Source organism: Ambystoma mexicanum, chromosome 10, assembly GCF_040938575.1.
Source record: "Ambystoma mexicanum isolate Mex_15411 chromosome 10, UKY_AmexF1_1, whole genome shotgun sequence".
In the NCBI taxonomy this organism is placed as follows: Eukaryota; Metazoa; Chordata; class Amphibia; order Caudata; family Ambystomatidae; genus Ambystoma; species Ambystoma mexicanum.
The window spans coordinates 690494537-690503967 of record NC_090932.1 but is presented as its reverse complement, the minus strand read 5'-3'; the positions used below and the strand labels follow the sequence as shown (position 1 = coordinate 690503967).

At 44.7% G+C, this 9431-nt stretch overlaps 1 protein-coding gene across 1 annotated transcript in view; it reads left to right on the top strand.

The window, feature by feature from the left end:
• The first annotated feature begins 314 nt into the window (after positions 1-314).
• Positions 315-9431, top strand: part of LOC138491654 (odorant receptor 131-2-like) — a 243878-nt gene continuing 234761 nt past the window's right edge. The window contains exon 1 of the mRNA XM_069618291.1: positions 315-741. The gene's annotated coding sequence lies outside the window, so the exon portion shown is untranslated. The remainder of the gene's footprint in view (positions 742-9431) is intronic.

The following is a 9431-nucleotide window of genomic DNA, read 5'->3' as shown; positions in this document are numbered from 1 at the left end:
TGATTTGTTGACGAGTGGGGGTGGGGGGGCTCAGCATGGCCCGCAGGGGGGGCCGCCACATTTTGTGTTACGCCACTGCACTCTAATACTACTACGTTGCTGATTTGGTACAGTATAAAAGCATATTACCATCAGGTCACAAATGTATGTAGTTATTGGGAATTTGATTTCGATTAACGTTTATACAACTGCAGTCAGACAGGTTTTTTTGCACACAGATTTGCACGAGACCGGCCTTCCCTATTGGCTAAATAGGGAAGCAGCAAAACTATTAGCCAAGGGCAGAGGGCAGAGCCCAAACACAATCGCATTCTTCCTTTTGACATGAAGTGGACCAACTGAGAGGAGCAATGAAAAGCTTGAAAGGCTGCCTCCACCCACAGATATTGAATAAGCGGATGCACGGGCGACGCCCCTCCTCAGACACCGTTCATCATTCAGTTCCATGGCTCTTTAACGCCGCCGGTCGTGCCAGTAAACACGTGTGACTTCAGCTGACTGGCAGGAAGTGTACACTCTGCGCGCGCGGAGAGTCTCTAGCTCACCCTCTTCCCTCTTTATCTGACCCGACAGCTCCATGGCACGATGACACGAGAGCTGGGGCAGTGCACGCCCGCTGGGACCCGAGCAAACGGGGGCGCAGGAGACGCCGCTGCTGCTTGACACGGAACGGTCCTCGCTGTGCCAACCTGAGAGGTGACCGGAAGTGCGCGGAGACCAATGCCCGTGGCCATGAACAAGGTAATCTCAGCTAGAGATGTTTTCTACTTACATAGAACATTTTTAAAAACACCTGTTTTGCTAGTTTTAAATGAGAATGCCAAGCTACCTACATATTCAGGTGACTACACCATAAGGGCCGTTTGTCCCCTGCTTTGCCCACTTAGAACTTTAAAAACTATAAATTGTGAAATCTGATGATTTTACGGGTTCTGTAATCTTCAATTCCTCTTCACTTTACGATTGTAGTTGCCCTCAATAACTTGTCAAGATACTTTGACGCAAGCACTGACTGTTCATTACTTCGAGCTTGAGTGTATTCCTTTGGAAACTGGTAAAATATCTGAGTGGGTTTGGCGCCTGCAATAGAGGCGTGTGTGCTACCTATCACTGTCAGTTGCCCTTTCTGGTAGCAATGAAACATTCTTTCATCTTGAAGTCGATAAAGTGAGTGCTACTGAGGCGGAGAACAACAACATATATTGTATAAGCGCCAGGATAACATTCAGTTTGTTGTATTTGCTATGTAATTGTCAGCATTATACCGTATTATAATCACAGCACTTGTTGTGGGCATGTATTGTAGTCTGAAAATTCTGTAGCATTGGTTGCAATTGTTGCATAGAGCAGTGGGATGCTTTAACGATGGTTTGGAAAAATGAAAGTGGTACAGGTTGGTTACACTGCAAGCTAAAACTCTAAGTATAAAATGCCTTGCTTTTCTTCAATTTTCAATTCACCTTTTTAGTTTGCAGGATTTGAAAGCATAAACCACGGCCAGATGAGCATCAGAGCACTGTGCACTGAGAATACAAACAATATAGAACTCCCTCAGGGGCTTAGCCAGATAAGCCTGTGATGGAGTTCAGCGAGTCAAGCCTCGTTGCTGAGAAACATTGGCGTGAATCCCTGTCTGAGCCGTTTACCCGTCTGAGATCGGTCAATTGACTGCCATTACATTGGGTAACAATACTTATTAGTACATGGAGATGGTTATTGATCTCCTCGCAGCCAATTAGAATGCTCAGAGGGCAGTCAATAATTACTGGTATTGACTGCATGGTGGACATTCTGTCCTTTCTTTCAACGAGACACTTCCTCATTTGGAGGACTTCTTTTTACTGCAACATCCTGTCTAACACACCAAAGAGAACGCTAAAACATGGTAACATGCTTTCACCTTCTCATAGAGAAACATTTTATTTCTACATGACGCCTAATGCATGCTCATGCTAAACCCACATCAGTTTAACCAGGTTTATAATTAAAATGCTTAAATTATGAAGACAACCACGTTATTTAAATACTACAAAATAAAAACTCATTTAATTTACTAACTCAGTGTTTCTACTTTTACTGATTATTATTGTTAATAAAGAAATGTATTTTACTTCACCACCAAAACTCCAAAACATAGGTTTCTACTACCACTGTGAGATAATAGATGTATAGACCTCTTTAGGGGCCATTATTGCTTGACAGAATGACACTTCTGCAAACATGGCCGTCGTCATTTTACGGCGCTGTGAAATGGCAACACCTGTAGTAGCAGGTGCTTGAGGAATCAATACGTATTATTATTGGCATGATCGACTGGGCAAGCTGTAAACATACCCCCATAACTGCACCATGCAAAACGGCCGTCCACGCACCAGAACACACCACCACAAGGATCCCTTCCATGTTCCCATTCTGTGATATATTAATGCACATACTTCTCAGAAGGGTTGTGTGACGCACCCGGACAGATAACACAAATTCAGCACTATCCATGGCCCGATTCTGAGGCCTACACCGAATAGGGAAAGCGGTGGTCCCTGGTGGAAGAACACTTTTTTATTTGCACATAATTCTTGTAAAAAGCAATTATAGCGCTAGATTGTGCAATATGCCAATTTCGAGACATATGTGGCATCCTCACCGGGCAGCATAGTAATGGCTTTAGCGCCCGTTGCCTTAGCAGCCAAGACTGTGCATATTTTCTGCATTCTGTTCGCGCAACCTCTCAGTGGCCAGATTATCAAACCTGCTTGCCCAGAGGCGTAGCCAGGATTGTCCGACAATTGGAGCCTGAAGCTAATGTAGTTGGGCCCACTGCAGTGACATTACCATCTGTAAATGCCCACACAGCGCTGCAGAGCAGTGGTCGAACTCCCGCCCAGACGCCCACCTGTCCCCCCAAACAAGTGTACTGCCAGGAGTCCGCTCCGTGCAACAGGTCAGACAATGCTGGAGCACAAAGAAATAAACGCAAAACAGGCATTCTCTTGCCGTGCATCAGCCTACTGGAACACTACCCCGTCCCCCAACACTCTTGCAGTTCACAGAAGACTTTAAGACCAGGTATTCAGCAAGTGCCTGGGGAAAACTAGGATCCTAAGCACCTCTCTCCTCCCAGGACTCGATCATGTATGCATGCTAGGACATTACAGTTAGGAAATGCCCACTTTGAGACTGGCTTAGACTTTTGATGTATTCCTTTGTAAAGTGCGCCTTTTCTCCTTAGCTTGGTTTACGCTATATAATCCCAAACACGAAATAAAAATACAAGAGTGTGCTGACAGACACAGGATTGAGGGAGCCAGGAAGCAATGGCTTTAAACAGTCAGCAGAAGGAATGATTCTGCATCGGCCAAACTAGGCCTGAACCCATATCTGAAGTCTCTCCAACGCGTGATTAGAATTAGCATGGCAATTTGTGAAGCACTCACTTAGATATCATGTTAGACACTATTTAGGCATAAGTCAGTGCTTTAGTAGGCACTCTGATCGCTGTTGGCATGTTTAGTTGAGTATCACAAGCTGGGCATGAGTGCTGACTTGAGCCAAACCTTTAGTTTCTTACATCTAACATAGTGCCAGCTAAATTGAAATGGCCATTGTTATACCGCTCAGAAACAATCAGAGTTGGAGTTCCCTGATTCCACCAACTTTAGACGAATATACCACCTTCCCTTTCAAAGCAATTGCCTAGAAGGTGCAGTGACCACTCACCCACAGCAGTACGTTGAGGTCGGCAACATACATAAGTCATTCATTATCCAAATGTGGAATTGCCTGTTCATATGTGTGCTAGATTGCCTTTCTCTGGCAGTGGACGGGGTGATCTCAGAACTGTAATCTCTTTGGACTTACCCTGACATTCGGTACCATCAGCCAGGCCACTATGACATCCTCATTAATTGATCTTCATCTCTTGGCATTTCTGGTCTAACATTTTCTTTACTTCAGCATTCCTTGGCTTGGCTTGCTTGCAGGGCGGGCGTGGCTCTCGCCCCATGTCAATCTAGCGTCCACATACTTTCCTTTAGAGGGTAGAATGCATTTGGACCTTTCAGTTCCAGGTTTTCAGTGATGTTGATGACATCCAGATCCTGAACAAGTGGGACATGATTGCTGCCTAAAGCCTGTGAAGAGCGAGATGTTAAGAGATAGACTAAAAGCTTGACCTGTGGCCTTCAGTGCAACTAAGGGAACTCTGGTTTCGGACATGGGCCTTGTCCAGACCTAGGCTATGTAATTGTAATTGGTTATTTATAACACACTTAATACCCAGAGGTTTCTAAGTGAGGACCCGGGGATTGAACCTGTGTTGCTCCGCGTCATCTCGCTTCCAAGGCGAGCGCGTTGCCCCTGAGCTATCCTCCTGAGATGTACCCAGGAGTTGGGGCCTTATGCTTGTTGCACATGTGCTCATGCCCTTTTGGGCATCTTGAGTGAGGTGAGGCTCACTTTCCTAACCGAGTGGTGTGCCCCCTCCATTTGCCAGGCAAATCCAGGAGGTTATTCACCGGATTCTAAGATTGATGCTAGGATCCCAGTGTCATCACTCTTTCCGGGTGTCCTCCTCCTTTTACAGCAATCACCAGAGTGTTTTACTCTTGGTGGAGTCACTGAGTCAAGGAAGCAAGTCATTTAGGAAGTCCCAAAAGTGGAGAAAGGTCTAGAGAGGGTGTGCGTCCATCCACCGCCTGCATCCTAGAGATGAAAGGACTATTGCCATAATCGCACCATGCTGTTAACAACAAGCCAGCTGGTGTTGGACTTTTAAATGATGGAAAACGAGATTGGCCATCGCTTCTGTTGATACCTCAGAAACATCCCTTGAAGATAAGCTTCTTTATAATTATGCTTTCATACCATTCAGTTTTGAGGATGAAAGGGCACTACTCCCCGATAAAACAGTATAAACAAAATACCAATATAGGTTCACAATGGGGCTTCATTTTAAAATGTAACCCCATCCTGCTTAAGCATAGTTTTGGCCTCAGATGTCATCTTGATCAATATTATACTTTCTCTGACAGTAGCTTTGGTGCTAAAAAGGTCTTGGGTGCCAAGTAATAACCCCATAATATAAACTCACTTTCACCCCAAACAAGTAACTGCCAACTATATAAGCGAAATAGTGCATACAACCTTATAAAATGACACTTTAGACATCACTGAAGTATACTGATGTGGAATAACACTTTTAACAAGTGTGATTTGGTAAAGTTTGAAATTTGCATAAAAGCTGAGTAACATGACATAACATAGCATACATACAACTCTATTAGATACCATTTTGGGGGTTTAGAATTCTTTGCTCACTATCAGCAAAGTATACTGATGTTTTAAGACACCATAGAAGACATTTCTGGCAAAGTTCTACATTTGCATAAAAGCTCAATGACGTAACATAAATAGCACATAAAACTCCAAAAGGTGGCATTTTAGTGGTCCAAAAGTAGTCACTTGCTAACAGCAAAGTATACTAAGGAGGAAGGAGACCTTAAAAGTGTTATTCTGTGAAGTTTAACATTCTTTTAATTTATTTAACAAGGAGGTGCAGTTACTTAAAAATATATTCGCTACCTCCAAATGGGTGAAATACGCTATATTCTTATAAGGAATTTGACACTGAGTCAGATAAACAAAGCACATTCATTTCACAGTAAAATGTCACTGTTCCATGGCAGTCACACCCAGTTCCCAGCAAGTGGCCATGCAGATATGGAACTCCGAGGGACAGTACTCACTCCCTAATCCTCTTCCACTTTTGTGTCGAACGCATTCACCTTGCACCCATTCACTTCTGACCGCTGGCTGGGCAATCCCAGTTGTATTCTGTCTTGCGCCTGACATATTACAGTAACATCCAACAGACAAAGAAATCACCAACCTTTAAGAGTATGCTGGAGCACAACTCCAGCCGCCATAATATTTTATTGTATTTACGATTGCACAGCATTATATGTTTTCATGACCATTATTCTTCAGGGGAGAACCATATATTTATTTATCATTTAACAAATTCTTAAATGCACCTTCTTGTATGGATCTTTTGTTTTCCTTATTGCACAGATTTAGAGGTTCGGATTGCCTATTATTTTAGGGGAGAAACATGGGGCCTCATTAAAGGTCGGGTGGTCCGGAAATAACAGTGGCGGTAAACCCGCCGCCACTGTTAATTCCGGACCGCCCGATCCCGAGTCCTGCAGGCGGGAGGTGGCGCTCCCGCCAGGTCTGACCTGGCGGGTTTACCACCGCCCGCCTGCAGGCGGACGAAGAAACGCCGGCACCATCACGAGATGGTGCTGGTGTTTCCATGATCCCCATTCCCATTGAGTCCTGTAGGACTCAATGGGAATGGGGATTTACACCATATCACCTCCGGAATTCCCGGGACACCGGGGTTGTAATGCCCCGGTAATTCCGGGAATCACAGAGGTGGAATGTTAATACGAGTCTGGCAGTAACCAGGCGGTTTTACCGCCTCGGTTACCGCCGGACTCGTAATGAGGCCCATTGACTTAATTAGGCCGTGCCAAGTGTTCGGGATTAACGAGTCTCACACCAGCTCTTAAATGTATATATTGCCCACATGTGGTTCCGCTATATTGCATAACCTTTTTTCTACTTTTCATGTGTTTCATAACTTATTTGTACTTTGGGCTCAATGGCATATCATTACCCTTATACATCTGTTAGTATAACAAGACTTATATGGGGCATACTTATTAGCTTAACGCATTGAACCTATGGTAGTGGAGTTGAGTTCAAACATTGTCTAAAATATACCTGGTGTAATAAAAATGTCTTAACCAAGAGTGCCATCAGCCTCTTGATTATATCAGTTCCTTGAACTGAGGTCCTGTTCAAAATCAACCATTGATAAAGTCGATCGTTTTTGATTGTGTATAGGTATTGGTATTGCTAGCGTATGCACAGGCAATCTCACTGTTTTCTGGCTGTTGCCATCGGATGGGGTGGTAGTACCATTATGGCAATGCCTGGCAAATCATTGAGACCCACTTGGGTAGGTGTCCTTATAGGCTCTGTTGGCCCCTTCAAGGGGTTCGCTAGCTCCAGACTCAGACCTCTGCTGTTTCCCATTTCTAGTGGAGTAGAGTCAGACCCAAGATAGCGCCTTCCTCTCGCAATGATCACCTCACGTGGCAGACTTCCGCTTCCGGGCCGAGAGCAGCAAAGACGCAAAACCATTTAAGCCACACTTCTGCAATGACACGCCTTAATGAGCGTAAGAGTTAATCCTTACATACAGCGCGTTATTTTCCTCGACTCTTCTCGAACTTTTTCCCTAATGTCTTCCGACGCACCTTCCTTTGTTTGCTCCGGAGAGTCCTGAATTCCACGCCCCCCTTTTCCTACCTGCGGTTTCCTGCCCTTCTCCCCACTCTTGCATCCTTACATGCAAATCTCCGTCTTCAGGGAGAAGGCGGCACAGCAGCATTCCCACAGCTGAGGAGAAAGCTCGCCCCCGGCACAGTGGACTGAAGACCTTGCTCCGACTGACCAGGGACTTTCCCCAACCATGGCTCTGTGTGTAGAGGATTGGCTCCTTCCTTTTGGAGTTACCTGTCTGGTAGAGTCCAGTTCTACTGACAGGATGGCTTTCTTAGAGGGTTGGCCGCCTTTCTCCAAAGACAAGCTGCACAAAAGCCCAAACTACTGCCTTTGCCAAAGCTTGTTATTTCCAATCCCAAGCTTTTGTCCTCACTAATTTGATCTACATTCACCCACTTTACCACAAAACATGTCCCTCGCCAATTTGAACCCTTAATTTCCTTTATCTTTGGCTGCGGCACCCTCTTTCCCATCCCTCTTATTTTCATAAGGTCTGCATACCACAGATGAGAGCACAATACACAGGCCTCCAGGCAAGACTAAGCTCTGTGACAACACACTGGTAGTTATTTGGTACAGTATTAAATCTTTGCAACTTAACATAAAATGACATAGATATGTGGAGACAATTATTGGGCCTCATTCCAAGTCTGCCGGTATCCTGGTGGAAAATCCACCGGGATACCGGCAAGCGCACCTACCGTTTCCGCCGCCTGATATCGCGACAATACCAGGATATTACAGGCAGTGGAAGAACCGGTAAATCCCCATTCCATATGGGGGGATTTGCCGGTATTTTCGGCACCAGTGGCGAAAATACTATATTATGTCGGTGGGGGCCTTAGTTAACTCCAGCTCTTTTTTAGAGGTAAATCAGGTTACCCCCAGGGGCAATCTTGTACTCTGCCGGTCTGGTAAAGGACCGGTTTATGTAAATACCTGCACGTTTTTACCAGACCAGCAGGGTCCTAATGAGGCCCAATGTTTTCTGCTGATGAGGGCATAATGCTCCACATCACTGGCATGACACCTGACAGAGTGCCGGACTTCCCCCCAAAAAAGGGGGAGAAAAATGGTGCATAATGAGAAAAATACCCTCACACAGTCCTGGCTATTAATGTAATGGTTACTAGGGCCATTAACGTGCTGCAGGGCTAGGATGCCACATACTTCTTGAAATTGGTAGATGACGCACTCTCGCCATCTTCATTTATTCTTTAGAATTATGTGAAAATAAAAAAGTTACTTTGCTCTGCAGAACGACACTCTTATTATTTTGCCGGGACCTCAGAATCGTGCCCTGAGGGATTTTGCTGCAACTTGGGAGATTGCTGTAAGGAAGATGACCTGAATAGAGATGATAAAGTGCTTCAGATAAAATGGTAAAGTACTTTACTCCCTATTTTCTTAAGTAGGGAGTACACTTATTTTTCAGGGAGTCAAAAGTAATTTCAGTGTGGGTGGAAGCATGGGGAGAGGCTTCTTTACATCATTTACTAATTTTTTGTCTTTGTTCGTTGGCGTACTTGCCTATTTTTTGAGAGTATGGATGGTATGCGGTTTATGTGTAGGTCTGAGTATGGATTTTGGCACAACATTTTAAGAATACAAAGCATGAAATATCCTCTGCCTAAAAATTGCCCAAAACAACAGCAATTACATTTCACCCATGCATGATATTAAAATATGTTTTAAATTCCTCAGTCATAAATTCAATCATTAAAGAGTCAACAGGAGAAGCAGAGACATTTCCCGTCTCTTATAAAGTGCATTGGGCCATCAGAGCTAGTAACAATGAGCTGTGCCATGCAAGCAGATGTTTCCAGTTCTTGGTAATTAGAGTTCTTGCAACATAGAGGACTTTATATGTGACACATATAGAAGACCTGAGTAGTGTACAATGATACCTTTCCTCATCAAACAAGCCTTGACAGCTTTCCACGCCCCTTCAGGGCGGGATATCCGGTCCCTATGACGTCATATCCTGGGCGTGGCCCCCTGAGGCTTCCCCCGGAAGTTCTGTCTGGGCAAAATCCTGTCCCGGAAGTGATGTAGGTGTGTTTAACAGGCCCTGGGTCCTT